This window comes from Lactuca saligna, chromosome 2 (assembly GCF_052625555.1).
Source record: "Lactuca saligna cultivar CGN05327 chromosome 2, ASM5262555v1, whole genome shotgun sequence".
In the NCBI taxonomy this organism is placed as follows: Eukaryota; Viridiplantae; Streptophyta; class Magnoliopsida; order Asterales; family Asteraceae; genus Lactuca; species Lactuca saligna.
In genome coordinates this window covers 183,145,154-183,168,977 of record NC_136418.1, presented here as the reverse complement: position 1 = coordinate 183,168,977, position 23,824 = coordinate 183,145,154, and the positions used below count along the sequence as shown (strand labels likewise).

Genomic DNA, 23,824 nt, shown 5'->3' with positions numbered 1-23,824 from the left:
ACCCCAGACATACTACAACAAATTGATAGCAGAGGGGATTGTAGGGTGTTTTTGTGTTGGTTCCTAGAGATATTGATCACCGGGAAATCGATTTCTATGGAGGGTAAAACTGGTCCATGGGCTTTGGGTTATAAAAAACAACTAGCTGAAATTTTTTGGGATACAAAGACAAATATATTTTTAAACATCGTAATTGTAATATGACCTACAGAAACATCATTTATTTAGTTTATGTATTTATTAGTTGTTTGTTGATTTTAATTGCATTCTATATTTGATAAAACCAATAGAAATATATTTTATAAAAGCAAAACTTATATATTATATAAAACCAAAACGTACTCTAAAAGAAAAACCACATATTATATGTAAAAAAAAAAAAAAAATCTAGAAAACTGTATTCTGGAACCATACTCTGAAATTCCGGAGAACGCTCCAAAACAATGTGGTCTAGAGAATATGATTATTTTTAAAAAAAAAAAAAAAAAAATTGATCATTTATTTTAAAAATATTAAATTACTCAATTTTTCAATAATATATTAAACAATGGTAACCTCGTTGGGATATTGGTTTATTGATTGACTTTTGGAATATGAGTGGTCCGTTCCAAAATTGGGGGACCTGGGTTTTTAGCAATTAAATAAAATAAATTACTATAGGAATATGTTTGACCTAAACGAATACTTTTGGGAGTAAGACTTGGACCTAGTCAAAACTCAAAAGCCGTCTTTATTCACTTAAAATTTGATAAGTTTTTTGGGTCTTAACGTTTAAATCAAACTAGGTAGGGAACCTCGCATTGTGGGTTCTCATGCGATATGTTTTACAGTAAAATTGAAATATGAACAAAATAACTTTATATAAGGGTAGTTTAGTTACAAAATTGTCAACGATAACAAAAACTATATGTATTTTTTTTCTGATAAAATCAGACAATTTTAATCCAGAAAATAAAAAATTAGGTTCGATTTTCAATATATTAGAGTTCTTTTCCTCTGTTTTTTATGAAATTCTAAATATTCATCTTTATCACACATACTCGTATTTGATATTATTATGGATATAGTATGAGGTAATCAAGTAAATCAAATTTCTCATATGGTTAATTAGACATTTTAAATGATCCAACTAAAAGTTTTTAAAATGTATTTTACCAACTTAATTGTAAAGAACGACAACTAAATACTAATTTTATGTAATTCACTTAAGCACATGATTTTATGCCCGGTACATATTTCTAGCAATCATTCATTTTATACCTAGTACATGTTTCCACAATATGCAAATCAAAGTATCCACTTTACTCTGATATGATTTTTATTAGTTTTGTATAGTAAAGAGGAATTAATTAGGAGCAAACTTTTTTAGCATAACAAAAATCTAATTAATTAGGAGCAAACTTTTTTAGCATAACAAAAATCTCATTACGTCCACAGAACATAGAATGTACTTTCAAATTTGATATAGAAAAACACAAAGAAAATTATTAGCATCCTATTTGCCGTAAAAAAAATGAAACCGGATTTCTATCACATTTATAATTCAATAATTCAGAGACGATTTCAGCATATTATTATCCAATGTTGGCAAAGGAATAAAAACAAAATGCAAAGTATATTACTATTTACTCAATTTACTACTTAAATATATTCAACAAAAATTTGAGTTCAAAACCGTTAATCAAAAAAATATTAACTATAAAAACGGTATGCAATAGCTGTGTCATCCAAAATTGTTAAAAACATTATGCAAGGGCAGTTTCATCCAAAACTGGTAAAATAATAATAATAAAAAAACTATAAAATTAGTATGCAGTGGCACTTTGGTCTAAAACTGTTAAAAAAATTTTTTTTTTTTAAGTTTAAAAACAATATGCAGGGGCATTTTGATCCAATAATCTTAAAATCAAAATTTTTAACTATAAAAATGCAGGGGGTCAGTTTGATCCAAAAATGTTATAATTAAAAATTTATAACTATAAAAATAGAATGTAGGGGCAGTTTTCAGATACATTTTGGTAAATAGTATTTATTTTATAAAATAAATAGAAGATTGAGATTTTAAGAATACATACACATCCATGTTTTGTTCACGTGAGTTGTAAGAAGATGAGTTTCCCACGTAAGTTGATTGCCTAATCCAAAAAACAATTCAGAGAACTTAAACAAAAAATAAAAAATGTGAATTTACTAAATGCCCTTGAAGGGTAAAAAGGATAGATCACCTTGTTAATTCTTCATCTTGCATAACAGGGAATGGAGCAGTTTTTGAGAAAAGCAAATTGTGGTTACTAATTCCAGCTATACCAAGAGACTCAAAAAACTTTGTGTGATATTTAAGAGATGCATCCCTATAACAAAAGAAATTGTTTTGAAGAAATTTAATAATTCAAATCACATTAAAAAAACCTTATTTTGAATGAATTACATAGCACAAACATTTTGTGTTCACAATCATGCTCTTCATGTAACTATTGTTGAGTTAAAGAAACATCAAAAACCTATTTTGGGATACTGAAAAGCTCCCTAAGATCTTGAAATAACAAAACACAAATATATATATATATATATATATATATATATATATATATATATATATATATATATATATATATATCATTTTCCATAATGTATTAATCGAGAAAAAAAAAATGCTCACTTGTTGACTGAAATACCGAATTTGCTCTTTGTGTTCAGCAACACTTCTGAATAAACCCCCTTTGTATATTTGTATCATAAAAGTCATATCTTTGTCAAACTGAATAAAATAAAATAAAAAAGTCACTAACATCAACAATCTTTAATCTGTCACTGGATTTGGTAGTACCATTGATCCTCAAGAATTGCACCGGTACTAAAAAGGCGTAGAAAAATTAACGCATAAACCTGAAATACAAATTAAGTTAATATGGCCACCAAAAATCGAGAACAGTAACATGACGAAGCATCTGAAGTATGAGGGGTCTACAAACGAAAAGATGATGCAGTGAGGTCAGTGGGATTTACCTGTTCGTTTCGGCGGATCATCCACGCAAGTTTTGTTTGGTGATGCTAAGGGTAAGAAGGCGTTGCTTACAAAGGTGGGTACATTAAGGATCTGAAAGGATAAACTGTGGAAAGCATGAGAGAGGGGAAAGAAAAAAAATGAACTGTATGTTGGAAGTTAGCGGTGGACACATAGATATCAGGTGAGCAGGCGGTGGAGAAAAGACGATTGGGATGAAACCGTAAGAGGAAGGCGGTGGGTATCTGGAGCAATGCTATTGGAACTTTGAGTCGGTGCATCTCGTGGCTGAAGAACACAGATCTTTGCCATTTGCGTTTATGAGAGGTCGGAGTTGGATATTAGCAAAAGCAGGTGATGGTGGATATAGGAGAAAATGGGTCACCATCCGAATTTAGGGTGAGAGAGAGAGAGAGAGAGAGGAGAAGAGGAGGGGAACACAATCGGTGAAAGGCGGTGGAACTGGAGACTGATCGTCTCCAAAAGACTGAAACAAATAGAAAGTGGTGGAAGCAAGCGTATCTGATTGGGCGAGGGAACAGTGATGGGGCGGTTACCATGGAGGTAAGGTGTCTGATGCTCATCTGAAATTTCGAAGAAATCAAAGGGGATAGGGGATGGAGCTGGAATCGGAAGATATAGGATAAGGGCGCGGTGGGAAGGATCCGGAAGCGGATAAACCCAAATGATGATCAACACGTGTATAAAAGAATGTAAATATTTCCATAAAATGCACATGTACAAAAACAAAATGGAAAAGCACATCCATGGGCTATTCTTGCCAAAAAGTACACAGGTTCACTATTTATAAAGATGGTTATCTTATATATATATATATATATATATATATATATATATATATATATATATATATATATATATATATATATATATATATATATATATGGTTGAAATCGGTTGAGAACTCAAAGTTTCTTAAGAACCCGAGAACTAAAAGTGGAGTGTAGGATCAAAAGTAATTCATTAAGGATATGATCATCATCTTACCAATCTCATTTAATGTGTAATTTTTTTGTGTTATTTAATATATTAACATAAATGTCTAAAAATTAACAAAATAACTAAAAATTTCAGATTATTTTAAAAAAAATAATAATAATTTTTGATTTTTTTAAAAATTTGAGATTTTTTTTATTGTTTTCAAAAAACATGAATTTTTTTAAAAAATGAAAAAAAAAATATTTTTTTTAAAAACTGCATTTTTTTTTTCAAAAAAACTGCATTTTTTCTAGAAAAAATTGCATCTTTTATAGAAAAAAAACCTACGATTTTTATAAAAAAATGCATTTTTTTTAAAACTGCATTTTTTTAATAAAAAATCAACGTTTTAGGTGTATATGCATATTTTTTCAAATGCATATATGCATATTTGTTATACTATAATACTCATATGTAAATTATAAAAAATCTCATTTTTATTAATCAATTTATAAACATAATACAATTATTTTATTCGATACAAAATAAAATATAAAAAAAATACAAAGATTCACATGTATATATCATGTAAGATTCACATGTTATTATATAATGTGATATTAACATGTGATTCTATCTTTTAAGATTTAACTATTAAATTCACAAGAAAATTAAAAAAAATAATTAATGAAGAACACTTACACAAAATGCATGTGTGCATATAGACGTAAGTCATATGTGATTCACTTGTGATTTACATATCACATGTAATTGATATGTGATTCACTTGCGATTAATATGTGAATTACATGTAATTTACATGTGAATCACGTATAACATATATGTGATTTACATGTGAATCATATGTAATTCATTTGTGATTTACATGTGAATCACATATAATTCATATGTAAATTATGTGAATCAAATCTAATTAATATATGAATTACATGTGATTCATATGTGAATACCATGTGATTAATAATACACAGTATCATCACGATTCACATTACTAATAACATGTGATTAGTAATGTGAATAACTTTAGATTGATAACGATTGTTTTTTAAAATAAAAGGGGAAATGATTTTTTTATTACATGTTGTGTTTTGTAGCCTAATGTTACAGCTCCATGGTTAAATATCCTTGCATCATGGTCACCTGCAATTGGAAAAATGAAATTTAACGAATACTTCATTAAATCACATGTAATTCACTTGTGATTTACATCTGAATCACATGTAATTGATATGTGATTCACTTGTGATTTATATGTGAATTACATGTGATTAATATGTAAATTACATGTTATTTACATGTGAATCACATATAACACATATATGATTTACATGTGAATCGCATGTAATTTATATGTGAATTACATGTGATTCATATGTGAATAACATGTGATTAACAATACATAGAGCCATAACGATTCACAATACTAATAACATGTGATTAGTAATGTGAATAACTATAGATTCATAACGATTTTTTTTTTAAATAAAAGGGGAAATGATTTTTTATTACCTGTTTTGTTTTGTAGCCTGATGTTACAGCTCTAGGGTTAAATATCCTTGTAGCATGGTCACCTGCAATTAGAAAAATAAAATTTAACGAATGCTTCATCAACTCTTTGGCAAGAATGCTTCATTAAAGAACAACACTTACATAAAATTCATATGTGTATATAGACGTAATTCATATGTGATTCACTTGTGATTTACATGTGAATCACATGTAATTGATATGTGATTTACATGTGAATCACATATAATACATATGTGATTTACATGTGAATCACATGTAATTCATATGTGATTTACATGTGAATCACATGTAATTCATATGTAAATTACATGTGAATCAAATCTAATTCATATATGAATTACATGTGATTCATATGCGAATAACATATGAATAACATGTGATGAATAATACACAGTACCATAACGATTCACATTACTAATAACATGTGATTAGTAATGTGAATAACTATAGATTTATAACGATTTTTTTTAAATAAAAGGGGAAATGATTTTTTATTACCTGTTTTATTTTGTAGTTTGATGTTACATCTCTAGGGTTAAATATCCTTGTAGCATGGTCACCTGCAATTGGAGAAATGAAATTTATCACCTTTTTCACACCTTCTTGTTGGGGAAAATTTGTATTTTTGTCTCACCTGAGTCAACAAGAAATAATCTACAATTTTGCCACTTGTAAAAATAAAAAACTTTACCATTTTATCCATGTCTGAGGGTTAGAAATTAGAACCATATGGTTTCTTCATGGGAAAGGCAGCCTTGTATTCAATTCCATTCCAACCTAAAATCGACTTTGTTGATTCTGAAAGTAATTTGATTGCAGAGTCTACAGTCGTCAAAAATGCTTCATTTTCATCAAGGCAAGACCTACAAAACCAAACAACCTTAATTTACACAAATACCAAAGATATGATGAGTGGTCTTGTAAGGTATTTGCAGAATAGGGTCTTACCATGGGCTTTTGTTTATTGAATAATAACTCCATTTCAATTTTTCAAAATGAGACTTATGAGCATTCCCCTTTAACCATTCTCTTAGAGATGGATTGTTAAACAAAACCTGTTGGTGGAAAATATCATTCATCATTCTTGCAGCATGAATGAGTAACACTAATGCTTCCTTTTCATCCTTGGTCAAACCGGTCAACTGTGGAAAAAGAATAAAGATGCATATTTAAAAAAAAAATAGTTCATATTGTAGTAAAGTTGATGCTAAAGTGAGAATACAATTATGAAACCTCTGAAGTAAGTGAGATAGGAGCATAACGATTGAGCTTCTTTTGAAAATCCAAACTCGGTGCTTCCACATTGCAATGGTACCTTTTCATAATTATGTCAAAAAGTTGACCATATTGCCCCTCTAGACTGTACGGAACATACCTAAGATCTTCTTTAGCAAGGGCCTGCTTATACTCCTCAATGGAGATATACTTAACAGCAGAAACTTCAGATTCCTGAAAGAAAAAGAACAAGCACATCTTTATATTTCAAATTTTCAATAACAACTTTATAAAAGTTTGGTATATATTCTCAAAATAAAAAATGATTTAATTATACATCACCGGAAGAGTAAAAGCCTCCAAGGGAATTGGGGATACTATTGTAACGAGATAAACATCATCGAATTCATTACAAATTTACAATAATAGCAAGTCATGGAATGGAAATCAAAACATTTAATCATTGTAGCTTAATGAAAAACATGTTAATAAGAAAGTAAAGTCTACCTCTATTGCAGGAAAACAAAAAGTAATTCAAAGGCATCATTTGGGAGTGTCAGACCAAGCTCTTCTTGAAGCTCTCTCCTGTAAACAATAAACATATAACAATGAATTAGTTACTTATATCCATGATTAGATCCAAAATTTTCTTCCATGAGAGTTCAATAATTTACCTAACAGTGATAAGGGATGAATCCCCAGCAGATATATGACCAACACTAGAGATATCCCATAATCCAGGCCATGAATCCTTGCAATCAGCTCGTCGTTGTGGAAGAAGTTCTTGTGTACTTTCAACAAAAATCCACACATGAAAAGCTCGGTGGTAATCCCCATCTTTGTGAACAACTCCTCTGTACAAGGTAGATTAAACAGTAATTGTGACTTAGAGGGATGGCTGGGTGATTTCAAATTAATCTCAACATCTGATTATTTTGACCTTAGCTAATCAACAATCGGAATCATAATCAATTTCCCGAACACTCTAACATTGATATTGAAATTCAAATCACAATAATAAGTTTAAAGTTTTGACACGTATCCAAACACCCCCTAGGAGTTCTAGTATGATCAAGAAAGCCCTAGAAACATATATTAAAGAACCCTTTTCAAATGTAGTCCAACTAGAATATGAAAACGGTTATGAAATCAAATAACTGTAGAAAAGAAATATGTAATCTGACTTGGGTTTGGATACGATGCGGTGTTTGCATACGACGGTTTCTGCAACTGCGAAGCAAACACCAGTAGCATTAGTGATTGTAGAACATGAAATGGCTTTGAACATGAAATAGAATAGCACAGGTGTGTATCAAGATTAGATTTAGGTCACAATCTCAATGACCACGAGCAACTTTTGAAGATATGCTTCAAATTAAGAAGCACTATATGTGATCATAAATGATAATGAAAAAGACAACCTCCCAACATAATTGGGAACTAGATTATACTTTTGAACACCATTTAGTGATAGAACTAATATCAGAAGTATTCAATTTTACCACTGAAGTCAAAATTAGATCCATATCAGATGCATAAACACTTAAAAGAATTAGACATTACTGTGTAGATGATGCAAAAAAACAGATTGCAAACAATCGATCGATTAGTGGAGATCTAGTAGAGAATAGAGACGACTTACTTTGGTATCGAGCATAACTAGACAGAGAATATTGGCGTTATCCATGGCAGTTTGGAGATTATCAAGCATTTCCTAATGATACTCATAAGATCCATGCGAGGAATCGATTCCAATTGCTAGATTAACGACGACAAAATATAACGACGATGAGGAAGAACATGAGCGAGGGTCGTCTTTGGAGGCGATGTGATGGTAGGAGGTGGGATGATATATATATATATATATATATATATATATATATATATATATATATATATATATATATATATATATATATATATATATATATAGTCAAGATTAAATAAGAAGGAAATTTTTGGTAGGAAGGTAAGAAATTTTTTTTTTTTCTACATATTTTTTTCGCGAACAAACAAAATGAATCATTAGATGATTCATTTGTAAGATGATTCACAAGAAAAAATTCTCAAAAAAACATCTCGATGATTCATTTATACAATGATTTGGTTGTTATTCACTAAAATTATCATAAAAATAAATTTTTTCTTAATTTACTTAAAAATGAATCATAAAGATGTTTTTTTGAGAATTTTTTTCTTATAAATCATCTTACAAATGAATCATCTAGTGATTCATTTATTTTGTTCGTCAAAAAAATATGTAGAATAAAAACTTCTTACCTTCCTATAAAAAAAAATTCTTACCGGATCTATCTATCTATCTATCTATATATATATATATATATATATATATATATATATATATATATATATATATATATATGGACGGGGTTTACCTGATTGAGGGTAATCATCACTAAAATGCCCCCGAATCATTTAATTATCAATGCTCCCGTGTTAATTTTTTTCAAGTATTTACAAAAATGCCACAAATGATCATAGTCTTCTATTATTTTGATCTAATATATATATATATATATATATATATATATATATATATATATATATATATATATATATATATATATATATATATATATATATATATATATTGAAACGATTTAGATTTGATGCATAACAATCGTACACAATTTTATCTTATATTAAATTATTAGCTTTGATATTTTTATCCAACAATTAAAAAACAATATCATGCTATCGCTTTTTTCATGCCATCTTTTAAAAACAAGGTTTTTTTTTTTTTTTTTTTTTTTTTTTTTTTTTTTTTTTTTAAATCCTGTGTGACAAGGGAAAGAAAGCAACTTTTAGGCTTTGCATAAAGTCTGGGCGTGACTATTTTCTTTAGGGAATTTTTTCTGATTTTTTTCCTTGTAAGTCAATTCTCAATAGATATGATATTCAAAACTCAAAGTTGGCAATTATGATATGAAGAAGTCAAATTGCACGTCGATAAATCATGTTCTTTAAGTAGTTACATGATAATAAGTCGGTTATCTAGTTAGCTAAATAATTATAAAGTTGCAATGACAATTTTGTTGATAAGCTATGTGTAGTGCTACAAACGAGCCAAGCCGAGCTTGAGTTTGGTCGGCTTGTGCTCGTTTAAGTTATATGAGGCTTGCGTTCGAGTTCGGCTCGATTCAAGCTTTCTTATATTGATCTCGGCTCGAGCTCGTAAAGAAATATACAAGCTCGGCTCAGGTTTAGGCCCGACTTGTTTTTTGTCTAACATACCTAAATAAGTTAAAGCTCAGTTCGAGCTCGTTAAGAAGCTCATTTACTATCCTAAATCTTGAATTTTCCAAATATGTTTTATTTTAATATAAAAAAATAATAAATTATATTATATATATGTTCGTTTAGGCTCGCGAGCCTAATCGAGCTTAGTGGCATACGCTCGAGCTCGAGTTCGTTTAATAAATGAACTTAATATTAAGTTCGAGCTTGGCTCGATCTCGTTTAAAATCGGTTTCGAATCGAGCTTTTAACGATCCGATCCCGAGTAGCTCACAAATAGTTTGACTCGTTTGCACCCTTAGTTATGTGTATGTATGATTAATCATAGGAGGGGTAGAAAATAAACAAGGGAATTTGGGCAAAGGTATCAAGCATTCAAATGTGAGTACATAACTCTTGAGAATGAAAAAAAAAATTCAAGTAAGGTTCTAAATATGTGGAATGTATATTGATGATGCCTTCCTGAGTTAAGTTGATAGATTGTGAGTAATCATGATGGACAGACACAATCCACACAGTGAACAATATGAACGACCGTTTAGAACCCATCTTTTAAAGGGTCCAAAATTTTTATAAAAAATGTAATTTATAAGCATATTTTCAAGAAAAAAATATAATATTAAATATAGCTTAGAGGTGAAGGGAACATAATTGATTATCATTGATTGACCATGTCTTGAAACTTCAAATTAGACGATGGATGAGATCGGTAGGGGGGGGGGTTGTCGAATCATCGTCTTGTGACTTATGAAATCAATAATCGAAGAATGTGTATTAGGTTAATAAGTTGTCCTAACCCCCAATATATATATATATATATATATATATATATATATATATATATATATATATATATATATATATATATAGGTACCTTTGTGAATAATACTTCACTGTGATTGGCTGTTTTTTTTTTTTTTTTTTTTTTTTTTTTTGCTTTTTTGTTATTTATCCATCCTTTTTTTTGAGTCGGTCCACCGCTTCTTTTTTACTTCCTGATCCTTCCTGATCTTTCTTTAGCTCTCTGTTCTCTTTGACTTCATCGCCTTTACATTCATCTTCTCAGCATCCCGTCTTCTTCAAACATTTCCGGGAATCCTTCATCCTCAAAACATTTCCAACGCCCACCACATCTTCCATCTGAAAACCCTAGATGTATATCGGGAAAATGATGGTTGAAACCAGCTCCTTCTTCCACTCACATTTCTCTACCATTTCCTTTTCCTAAAACTGAAGAACCCTAGAACCAACCATAGTGTTTGTTGTCTCAATTCGATTAACGCTTGGAGCTGCCCCTTCAATCGAACAATTATATGAGGTCGATGCTTACTACCGTTGAACTCTTGAACCCATTACATCCATCCAATGCAACTGTATCTTCGTTCCATACCCTGTTCGACAAAGAAACCACCACTTTTCTCAACAAACCAACCATAAACCTTACTTCGCAGAAGAAATATACCATGTTTTTTTTTCTTTTCGTCTCTTGTTAGGTGCATTTCATGCATCCATTTTGTAGTTTTAGTCCATAAATGTGCATTGCATTTAGGTTTAAACTCATGCATTTTGCATATTTTTTGGGATTTTTCATGATGCAATTCCATTCACACACTTTTGTGATATTTCATGGACTTTTGAAGGAAGGATCTTAGTTGAGGTGATGAATAAAAGATGTGAGCGAAGTTTCGGGACCATTGGAGCATCGAGGAGGAAGTTAAGAAGAAAATGAAGATTTTGGCTTTACAGAGATTTGCACGGCCGTGTAAATGAAAGCCTTGAGTTTACACGGACCATGTAAATGCATATTCAACAGCAGTGTACTTCGGAGGCTTGGCAGATTTGAACATTTTACTTTTAGAGTTTACACGCCGTGTAAATGGTTAGTGTTATTTTACATGGGTCGTGTAAACGTGTTATCAATTTTAAAACAGTTTCATTTTTTTTTTGTAAAAGAAGGATAGTCGGTTCTTGGGGAAGTTAAGTCGTATTTTGGGAGAGAAGAAAGCGATTTTGGGAGATTTTGGAAGTGGATTAACGTTTGGAAACACATTAATTTGCATTTGTAAGTCAAATTGAAGATTAAACTTGTTGAATTTGTAGTTTAACTTAGACATGTGTGACCGATTTCTCTATCATTTATGATTATGGATTCCTAAGTATTTGTTGTTAGGTTGTAATTTGCACTTGACTTATGTTTAATATCTAGTAATCTTTGATTTGATCTTAATTATGTGTTTGATTGGTTCTCTTTTTCACTTGATCAATGAATTAGGGTTCTTATCAATCTAGTTAATCAAATTGTGAAATTCGTATATGTTTTATGATTTGATGTTAGTAACACACACTTATTTGGTTGTAATTAGATCAAAAATTAGTGTAATCAAAGATTAAATGTTTATATTCCCAAGCTTAAGAAGAATGTTAGACATTGTTGGTAATTATTGTAAGAACTTAATGTCATTTAATGATTTGATGCAATAACCTATTTGAATTGAATCAATTAAATGAAGTTTTATTTGAAGAACGTGTTGTCAATTTGGATGTTAGAGTTTATTAATATCTAAATTACCAACCTAGGTTGAACATGAGTTATAATCATATTACATCTTTCAACATGATACACGTATAGGAATCAGAATCGGAAATGTACTTCTTTTACTGCGTTTTGTTATCAATCTTGCTTATTTATGAAGTTTAATTCGAGTTCAAACACAATCCCCCATTTTAATTTTTGTTTGTATGATGTGTGAGAATATGGCTAAATAAGAAGTCTCGTATTCCTATGGACCGACCCTGCTTACTCTATACTATCTCTAGTGTATGAAGTAATAGTGACTTGAATTTTATTGTTATTATTTTATCCCATTATTTTTTGGTTTGACAACCAAACATCTCTCACCAAAGAGGGTGGAATTTAGGGCTTTTCAAGAGAAACCCTCTGATGCACCACAAAGAAAGATTTGGAGAAATTGAAGGTTTTTATATGACAAACGAACATATGTAAGCGGATTTTCCCCAATTTCTCTTTTTGTCTTCTTAAAGTTTAGATCTTTTTTAGTCTTTTGATGTTATTATGCAGTTGATGTATTGATTTGATGCAGAACGCTTTCTGGGTTTGATCAAGATTTTTGAAATTTTGCAGATTGATGAACTTGTACATAGGGAAAGAAGATTTGGTTTTACGAGTTGCTTGGGGTTGCTACTTACATCTTCTGTTATCATTTTTTATTTATAAGCTGACTGTACTACTTATGTTGACTAACAGATACAGGTGGATGGTTATCAAACCACATTCCAAGAAACTTTCTCAGGTGATTATCATCCAAGAAATGTCATTTTTGAAATCCCACAAAGATCACAAGAATAACATCCAGACTAAAACCTGATAAAAATGGGTGGTTTCCAACACATCTTGGTTAGTTCTTTATTTTCTATTAATTTGAATGTATGCTTAGATATTTTGATCGATTCAGATCAATAACGAAGGTATCAAAATTTCCTATGAAGACTTACTTTAGTAGGAGTTCACGATGAGAAGGTGGCAGGAAGTGGTGCTCACCGCCTTGCTTTAGCTGCTCAAAATATAGGCGTGTCTCTGATTGTTTATCCTTTTTGTTTCATTGTCTTCTTCTTTGTGACAAAAATATCCAACAAAACTCTGTTCTTTTCACTCTTGATGTAAAAATTAGCACTTCCCCATTGCTAAAATATATGGAGCGAATCTTAGTTTAGCTGATTCTCACATTTATAATTTTATCTTCTATAAAAGGTTCTCAGGTTCAAGGGTCAAAACCAATCAACAAAAGCTTAACGCGTTACATACATATTGTAGGCAATTCATCCATCATCACATACCTCTTAGAGTTGTGTGTGTGTGTGTGTGGGGGGGGGGGGGGGGGGGGTAGTAGAGTAGAGGTAAAATTTGTGATGCCTTAACGATGTGTAGCCATAATGAATTTCCTCATAATATTTTATTTGTTTATACCATGGAGATTGTTTTTCAGCTCATTTGATTTCTTGGAATGAGATTGGTGATCAATCTCAAATATCACAAAGAGAAAGAACGCTGGAAGATCCGGTCATAAGGTTTAATTTGCATTCCATTTTGATTTTTTGCCCAATTTTTGTTACAACGTCGAGTTTATAAGGTTTTTTAAAGACTAATTCAATCTCAAAAGTGAAATTTGATGAAATACTTCATGAAAAGTTTTTCATTATCGCTGGCCACTGTGGCACTGGTATTGGGATGGTGAGTAAGGGTTAGTGATGGTCGACTTTGGTTCAAGTGTAGACTAAGAAAGTGCTCTGTAAAGGAAAACCTTAATTTTTAGAGTTTGCACCCTATATAATGGACTTAATCTGCCTCATTTGGCATCCCTTACCACTTCATTACCCAGAGAAGAAACCTTAGCCATTCTTTGTTGCTTCCTCGTTCTTGTGTAGAATAAGAAAGTGCTTTTGGTGGCATTTGTTGAAGAAGTTTGAAGGTTGAGAAGTTTGGAATGGGAAGGAGATTGCAGATCCAACATCTACAACGTTTGGGCATCCATTTGAAGGTAACAAGTTGTTACCTTGATCATTCTAGTATTAGATCCCATTTTTCTTGGGTTTAAGGCCAGTTTTACTATATTTGTGAAGCATTTCGGGTGTTGGCTAAGATCTGGAGTTGTAACTTTAGATTTGGATTCCTATAAGTCCCTAGAGTTATAAAGTCATTAAATTTATCAAGCATTGGCCCTTCACTTTGGCTAAAACCCCTATCTTAGCTTGGTTTTGGCATTTAAAAGTTTGCATGCACGTAAAGTTTGCAACTTTACGTGGAAACCATGCCTTAGGAGGCTAGATCTGTAATCTGGAGCTTTAGGGTAGCTTAAAAATGCCTGAACACAAAAATGATTGAAGGGAATCGACGAGTCCCTTAGCCAACTTGACGAGTCGGGTAGGGTTTACCCGTTTTCGAGATTCCGAAGTGATTTCTATGAAGGATTGGAGTTTTCAGTCTACATGAGTTTTCGGTCTTCTGGATATTGAGTAACTCGACGAGTTGCTAGACGCACTCGACGAGTTGAGGTCAACATTGATTGTTGACCTTAACTGTTGACCAGGGTTAACTTTAACCATGACACTTGGATGTATGAAATGTCCCAAAAATACAATCCAAGAATTTCGTTTTAAATCATTGCTGAAAACCAAAAATATCAAACTTCACATAAAAACATAAGTCATGTAACTCATAACATCATAAAAACCTGTCAATGTGTCAAAACATGTATTAAATATCAGAGTAAATATCCCAGGCTAGAAACTTTGGTGTGTGTGATGTGATCACCCCAAGCCCTTCCCCTTGCTAGCTAAGGTACCTGAAACCAAACTGAAAATTTAAGAACGAAGCATAGTGAGCCTCCCCTCCTCCAAACTACCACATACCATACACACACACACACACACACACACATATATATATATATATATATATATATATATATATATATATATATATATATATCAAATAATAGATAATACAACTATGGGACACCTCCCAACCGCATCGGGATGAACCCGACATCGGCTTACCCGGCATCAGACTCCTGCCTGACATCGGGCTCACCCCAGCATCAGACTACGTCTGGCATCGGGCTCACCCCGACATCAGGCTTACCCCGACACATACACATCACATCATATATCATATACACATAACATACATATCACATATAACTAACATGCATCAGGCTTGCCCGACATCGGGATTACCCTAGAACACATAAAAAATAACATAACATATAACATCTAACTAACATACATCGGCCTTTCCCTGGAACACATAACACATAACATGCATGAATCACAAAGATATCAAGCATACGTATACTCTTCTCGGGACCGCCCCGACATCGGACCAAAGTCCAGAAACATATAATCTGCATCAGGCTAACCCCGACATCGAACTGATGTCTAACATACTCTATATACATAAATCAGCCGACATTGGGAACTTCGACCCATTCATACTAGATGGAAAATCGCCTCTCAAACTGAATGTTGAACTCGTGTGTGAGGAATCTCTGTTCGTTGCTCCCGCGACTCCCCGGCTAACTCTATACAGCAATATTTAGTCAGACAAACTAAGAATCCTTCAGTAAAATGACCATTTTAACCCTGCTCTGATTTGGACCATGAACAAGGTCTAGTTCCATCTAATCTTTCTAAGTCCATTAATGGTCAATTAATGGCCTACTAATGGCCCGATTTTCTAAATTGGGCTAAACTTTTTAAATGGGCCTTCCCTAAGCATAACCATATTCTTAGCCCAAATTATCTGACTTCTGATGACCCAGTAAGGCCTAAAGACCCAAAGTTCAAAGTATGGGCCAAAACGAGGCCCAAAACACCAAGCCTATGTATGTTGAGTACGCGGGGCGTACTCCTACATACGCTAAGCGTACTGGCTAAATGGTGTGTGCGCTTCGCATACCTGCATGTACGCCCAATGTACTTTACTGTTAAGTCACTTTTCTCATTAACTGCTTAATACTCCAATCCAAAGGCTAAAATCACATATATAAGTCCTCTTCAATGTATTGACCCATAAAGTCGATCACTTGGTGGCTTGCAACCCACCAAATGAACCCAACTTGAAAAATAGCAATAAACTTTCATGGAAATGGCTAGATCTCATGCATGGCTACATAAAGGCCTTAAAGGTTGAGAGTTTACTACTAAGGGAATGTTTTGTGCTCCAAGGGTGGCAACCCTAAGCTCAAAAACGAAGTTGCATGAAAAAGATCCATCCTTTGGACCTAAAAAGGTCTAAAGCTCCATAATCCTAGATCTACGCTTTTAAGAGGAAAGATAGAAGCTTTATACCTCCTTTGAGTGCCAAAAGATGATATGGTTCCAGATCCTTGAGCTCAAGATATTCAAGTTCTTCTTCTTCAACTCCTCTTATCTTCTTCCAAGCTTTTCTTCACCAAAAATGAGCTCAAAAGGTAAAACACACACAACAATGGAGTATGAGGGCGTATTAGGGTGTAGTGAGGGTTAGGGGTTGGTAAGGAGGCTAGGGTTTGAGCCATAATAGGGTATTATATGGCTTAAACCCTAAAAATTAGGGTTTTGAGTCTGCTCACATACGATGTGTGTACTCCTTGATACATTATGTGTACGTGCATCCCCCCCCCCACAATCCTAGGTGCCTTTATGCCTTGTGTACGCCAGGTTACGCCCAATGTACGACTTATAGGCAGCCCAACTATTTAGCCCATTTTACTAAGGTCCACTCCAAAAGTCAATTTGTCCCATTATTAGTCCAATAACTAATATTAACTACTTAAATTAAATAATAACTCGAGAGACGGAGGTTATAATTCTCCCCCGCTTGTCTTAGACTTTGTCCTCGAAGTTTGTTGTGTATGAAAACAACTCTGGGTAGTGCTCCTTCATCTCCTCCTCAGGCTCCTAGGTCCACTCCGAGCCCTTGTGGTGCTGCCACTGCACCTTCAGCAACTCCACTCTCTTGTTCCTCAACTCCTTCGTCTTCCTGCCAAGAATAGTCACTGGTCTCTTGATGTAGTTTAGGCTATCATCAACATGAATTTCCTCTAAAGGCACAATTGTTGACTTATCCACTAAATACATCCGCAGCTGAGAAACATGGAAAGTGTTGTGGATATGGCTAAGCTCTACTGGAAGATCCAATCGGTACGCCATCTTGCCCACCTGGGCTATAACTCAGAAGGGGCTGATATACCTAGCCCAGCTTGCCCTGTTTCCAGAACTGTATGACACCGTTCTAGGGTGCCACCTTCAGGAAGACCATGTCGCTCTCCCGAAACTCCAATTCTGAACGTCGCTTGTCATCGTAGCTCTTCTGCTAACTCTGAGTAGTCTGAAGCCTGATTCGGACCTGCTGGATCTGACCTGTGGTCTTGAGTACTACCTCTATACTCCTCATGAGCCTCTGACCGACCTCACCCCAAACATATTGGGATCCTACACTTCCTCCCGTAGAGCATCTCGAAGGGAGGCCGGTCTATACTGGCGTGATAACTATTGTTATACGAAAATTCCACTAACGGAAGATACGTATCCCAACTGCCACCGAAATCCAAAACGCATGCTTGAAGCATGTTCTCGAGAGTATGAATCATCCTCTTGCTCTGTCCGTCTGTCTGGGGGTGGAAAGCGGTGCTGAAATGGAGACGAGTACCCATCTCGTCATGAAACTGCTTCCAAAATCTGGAAGTAAAACGAACATTTCAGTCTGACACCACTGAGACAGGTACTTTATGTCGTGCCACTACCTCTCGCATGAAAATCTCGGCTAACTTCTCGGCCAAGATGCTCTTCTGGATTGGTATGAAATGGGCGCTCTTGGTCAACCGATCCACGATGACCCAAATCACATCAACCCACGTGCGGTCGTGGGAAGCTTAGTGATAAAATCCATAGTAATGTCCTCCCATATCCACATAGGGATGTCTAATGGTTGCATCTTGCCATGAGGCCTCTGATGCTCTGCCTTGACCTTTCTGCATGTCAAACATCTCTCTACGTACCAGACTACATCGATCCCGCTTCATGCAGGGCTACCAGTAATCGGGAAGATGATCTCTATACAACGTCTTCGCACCGGGATGGATAGAGAACCTGTACTTGTGGGCCTTATCCATCAGTATTTTCCATACTCTGCCCTAGTATGGTACCCAGACCCTCCCATGTAGGGTCAACAACACATGATTGTCGTAATCAAAGGAGGCCACTTGGCCTATAATCCGCTCGCACTTCCGGCGCTCCTCCTTCAGGCCCTCGACCTGCGCCTCTCGGATCTGCTCCAGTAATGGAGTAATCACTGTCATCCTCAAACATATGTCTCATATTAGGACGCTACCACCTTGCGGCTCAGGGCTTTGGCCACTACATTGGCCTTTCCCGGGTGGTAAAGGATCTCGGAAGTGGGTAACGGTTCTCCATCGTTACCTTGTTCAGCTCCCGGTAGTCTATGCACATGCAATGTGATCCGTCCTTCTTTTTCACAAATAGGATCGGGGCTCCCCATGGTGAACTTCTCGGTCTAAACTCAACCTGTCTCTCCGGCGGTATCCCAGGTAAATCCTTCTGGAATACATATGGGTACTCTCGTACTACCGGTACATCATAAATTGTCACCTTACCCTTCTCATGGGTATCCATGAGGTAAGCGACGTATCCTGTGCAACCCTGCTAAAGGTGGCGCCTCACTCTCGCTGCTGAACATAAAACCGGTACATGTTGTGGCCTCTCGCCCTGGATCACCAACTCTCCCACACAAGAGGTGCGAACCCTCACTAGCTGCTGCTCACAATTAATCACTGCCCCATTGGGGCTCAACCAATCCATACCCACTATAATCTTATTCCCACGCAGGGGAATAGGAACCAGGTCTACTGAAAACTGCTGATATATGTGAACCCTTAACCCTGACGGTACTGTCATCTGCTATGTCCACATTGTAACATCATAAAATTGCCAACCAAAAATTTTCATTTTTACAACCATTAAGACATGAGTAATTAGTTTAGATTTCCAAAATAACGTCGTAGTCTCAAACGATTACATATCAAAAGATAAAATAGTTTCCCCGAGTGTGTGTACGATCACGCTGGCGCCTTCCCACGGTCCTCACTCGTACCTGAAACACATAAACAACAACTGTAAGCATAAAGCTTAGTGAGTTCCCAAAATACAACATATGCACATACGCCTTTCCAGGCCTTGACCTTCCGGTCCATGTGTTCAGGGGACTTCCGTCCCGACTGGGTAAACCTTCCGGTCCTACCCACATCAATCCTTACAGTCCATATGACCACGCCTTCCGGCCCATATCAAACATATCATACATGACACATATAGCAAATAACTTAACACACATAGAGCATATATATTCCATATCATATTCGACCTTCCGGTCACATAGTCAAAACCCTTCCGGGTACAGTATAGTGAGAAGACTCACCTCGTATGCCTCGCTAAGTTGCTACCCGCAAATCCTGGAATCACTCGGGCTCGAACCCTCGAGCTGAAATCCTCCTACGATATATATATACATCTATAATTATTACTTGTACCACTAAGGTGGACCATTCAACTCAAGTCAACACCGGTTGACCCGGTCAGCAGTCTTTAGTTAATTTGGACTAGACTCGGCGAGTGCACAATAGTGACTCGGCGAGTCTACGCGTTTTTACCAACTCTCAAGAATTTTCCCTTTGACTCGTCGAGTACTCCCCTGACTCGATGAGTTCCACCTGGGCCTGAATCGCAGGGTCACCGCGACTCAACTCGCCGAGTCTAAGGCCAACTCGGCGAGTCCCATCCTGACTCGGTCCACCTGCCAAAACCTTTCCAACTCTCTGCGACTCACTGAGTCGCTCACAACTCGGTCCAGTCTACACACAAGATGGTCTCAAGGACAATCTTCAAGTGACTCGTCGAGTCTGTTCTTCAGACTCGGCGAGTCCATGCCATGCACCAGCTAAAACTGGCTCTTGCGGTCAGATCCGTTCCATAGATACATAGATCTGGCCTTCCCAAGCTTATTTGTCACGTAAAGTCTCAGTCTTGGTTGCCATGCAATGCATACAAGGCTTATTTTGAAGAAACAACCTTCAATATGGCAAGTATAGCTTCTAACTCAAATGAATGGGCATAAAGCTTGTCATAAGGGGTCTCCTGGACCTGCTAAAGTCCAGATCTAGGTTCCATGTCTCCATGGGACCTCTCATACTTCTTATTCAAGCCAAGAAAGGCAAGAAGAAACCCTAGATTTGGCCCATCAACACAAAACACGAAGATTGGCTCAGAATGTTACCTCAAGAAGACCCCCTTGATGAAATAGCAACAGATCTAAGCTCCCCAACACTTCAAGCTTGCTCCTCTCCCTCCTTTCCTTGCACTATCACACAAAATGAAGAACAAAAGGCCTACAAACACACACACAAGGGCTTACAGACGTATGGAGGCTCTTAGGGTTCAAGGTGGCCGCATAAGAGGGCCATAAGGTCCTTTAAATAGAGCTCAGGGTCGGGGAATTAGGATTTCATTAAACAGCACGGACTCGTCGAGTCCACCCCTTGGACTCGCCGAGTCCGGACGCGAACCCCCGCTATAAACTGCGACCCGACTCGACGAGTTCAACCACTAACTCGCCGAGTCCCCTCACAGAATTCCAAAAATATAAGGAAATGGGGATACCTGGGGATCCGGGCTGTTACAAATCTCCCCCACTAGAATAAGACTTCGCCCTCGAAGTCTCGCTTAGTCAAAAAGCTCCGGATGCTGCTCCCGCATCTCCCGCTCCGGCTCCCAAGTCATCTCTGATCCCTTCCGATGCTGCCACTGAACCAATACCAGAGGCACCTCCTTGTTCCTCAAAACCTTGATCTTCCGATCTCTGATGGCTACAGGTTTTTCTGCATAATTCAGACTTGCATCCACCTGAATATCTCCTAACGGAACCACCGCTGATTCGTCGGCTATACATTTTCGCAGCTGCGACACATGGAAAGTGTCGTGAATCTGTCCCAACTCTGCTGGCAAGTCTAAACGGTAGGCTACCCGTCCCACCCTTGCAATCACACGAAAAGGACCAATATACCGGGGCCCCAACTTGCCCCTCCTCCTGAATCGAATCACTCCTTTCCAAGGAGAGACCTTCAGGAGCACGAGATCACCAACCTGGAACTCAAGCTCGGACCGTCGCCTGTCTGCATAACTTTTCTGCCGGCTCTGAGCGGTCAGCAACCTCTGCCTGACTATCTGAATTTGCTCGGTCGTCTGAAGCACGATCTCCGTGCTACCCATAACCTGCTGTCCCACCTCACCCCAACAGATGGGGGTGCGACACCTCCGCCCATACAACAGCTCAAAGGGCGGCATACCAATGCTCGAATGATGGCTGTTGTTATACGAGAACTCTGCTAAAGGTAGATAGGTGTCCCAGCACCCTCCGAAGTCCAACACACACGCCCGAAGCATGTCCTCGAGCGTCTGAATGGTCCGCTCACTCTGGCCGTCTGTCTGAGGATGATATGCCGTACTGAAATGCAGCCTAGTACCCAACTCTTCATGGAATTTCTTCCAGAACCTGGAAGTGAAACGCATGTCGCGGTCTGAAATAATCGAGATTGGCACCCCATGCCGCGATACTATTTCCCTCACATATAACTCCGCCAACTTTTCCGCAGAAGAGCTCTCACTTATAGCTAGAAAATGAGCGCTCTTTGTTAGTCGATCCACGATTACCCAAATCGCATCGACTCCTCTCGCCGTTCACGGTAACTTGGTAATGAAATCCATAGAGATTTGTTCCCACTTCCATTCGGGGATCTCTAGCGGTTGCAGCTTACCGTGCGGTCGCTGGTGTTCGGCCTTGACCTGCCGACAAGTCAAGCACCTCTCGACGAACCAAGCGACATCCCTTTTCATACATGGCCACCAATACTCCTTCTTGAGATCCAAATACATTTTCGTAGCACCAGGATGAATCGAGAATTTCGATCGATGTGCCTCCTCCATCAAAGTAGTGCGCACACCGCCCACAAACGGCACCCAAATCCGCCCCTGAAAAGTCATAAGCCCCCGACCATCCGTAACAAATCCTGGTACCTGACCCACCACCCGTTCCTTCTTCTGGTGTTCCGGCTTTGCAGCCTCCATCTGAGCCCCTCGAATAATATCCAGAATCGGGGTCAAAACCGTCAACCTCATACAAATGTCTCGGATCGGGGCGCTATCCGCCCTACGGCTCAACGCGTCGGCTACCACATTAGCCTTGCCCGGGTGGTACAGGATCTCACAATCGTAATCCTTTACCACATCCAACCACCTCCTCTGACGCATATTCAGATTTGGCTGATCCATCAAGTATTTCAAGCTCTTATGGTCCGTGTAAATCGTACACCGAACCCCGTACAAGTAGTGTCGCCAGATTTTGAGGGCAAACACCACCGCCCCCAATTCCAGGTCATGCGTGGGGTATCTCGACTCATGAGGCTTCAACTGCCTCGAAGCGTATGCTATCACATGACCCCTCTGCATAAGTACCGCCCCTAACCCCGATATAGAGGCATCACAATATACCACAAAATCCTCCATCCCTTCCGGGAGTGCAAGCACTGGAGCCTCGCACAATTTCTGACGAAGCGTCTCAAACGAGGACTGCTGCTCCGGTCCCCATGAGAACGCGACACCCTTCCGGGTCATCTTAGTAAGTGGCACAGCGATCTTGGAGAAATCCTTGATAAATCTGCGGTAATATCCAGCCAAACCCAGAAAACTCCTGATTTCGGTGGGCGATCTCGGCACCTCCCACCTCAGCACCGCCTCAATCTTGGCCGGGTCGACCAATATCCCTTTCTGGTTCACAAGATGCCCGAGGAATTGGACCTCTCGCAACCAGAAATCACACTTGGAGAACTTGGCATACAGCCTCTCCGACCTCAACACCCGAAGAATCTCCCGCAAATGCTCCTCATGCTGGTCCCTAGTCTTCGAATATACCAAGATATCATCGATGAATACGATCACCGACCGATCCAGCATCGGTCGGCACACCCTGTTCATGAGATCCATGAATGCAGCAGGGGCGTTGGTGAGCCCAAAAGGCATCACTACAAACTCATAATGCCCATAACGAGTTCTGAAGGCAGTCTTTTGGATATCCTCTTCGCGAACCCTCATCTGATGATATCCCGACCTCAAGTCAATCTTGGAAAACCAAGATGCCCCCTGCAACTGATCGAATAGATCGTCGATCCTAGGTAACGGGTACCGGTTCTTAATCGTCAACTTGTTTAACTCCCGATAATCGATACACAT

At 36.9% G+C, this 23,824-nt stretch overlaps 1 pseudogene; it reads right to left on the bottom strand.

Annotated features, from left to right (window-relative positions):
* Nucleotides 1-2,029: 2,029 nt before the first annotated feature.
* LOC145030488 (nudix hydrolase 3-like) lies at nucleotides 2,030-7,963 on the bottom strand (annotated as a pseudogene).
* Between the last annotated feature and the right edge of the window lie 15,861 nt (nucleotides 7,964-23,824).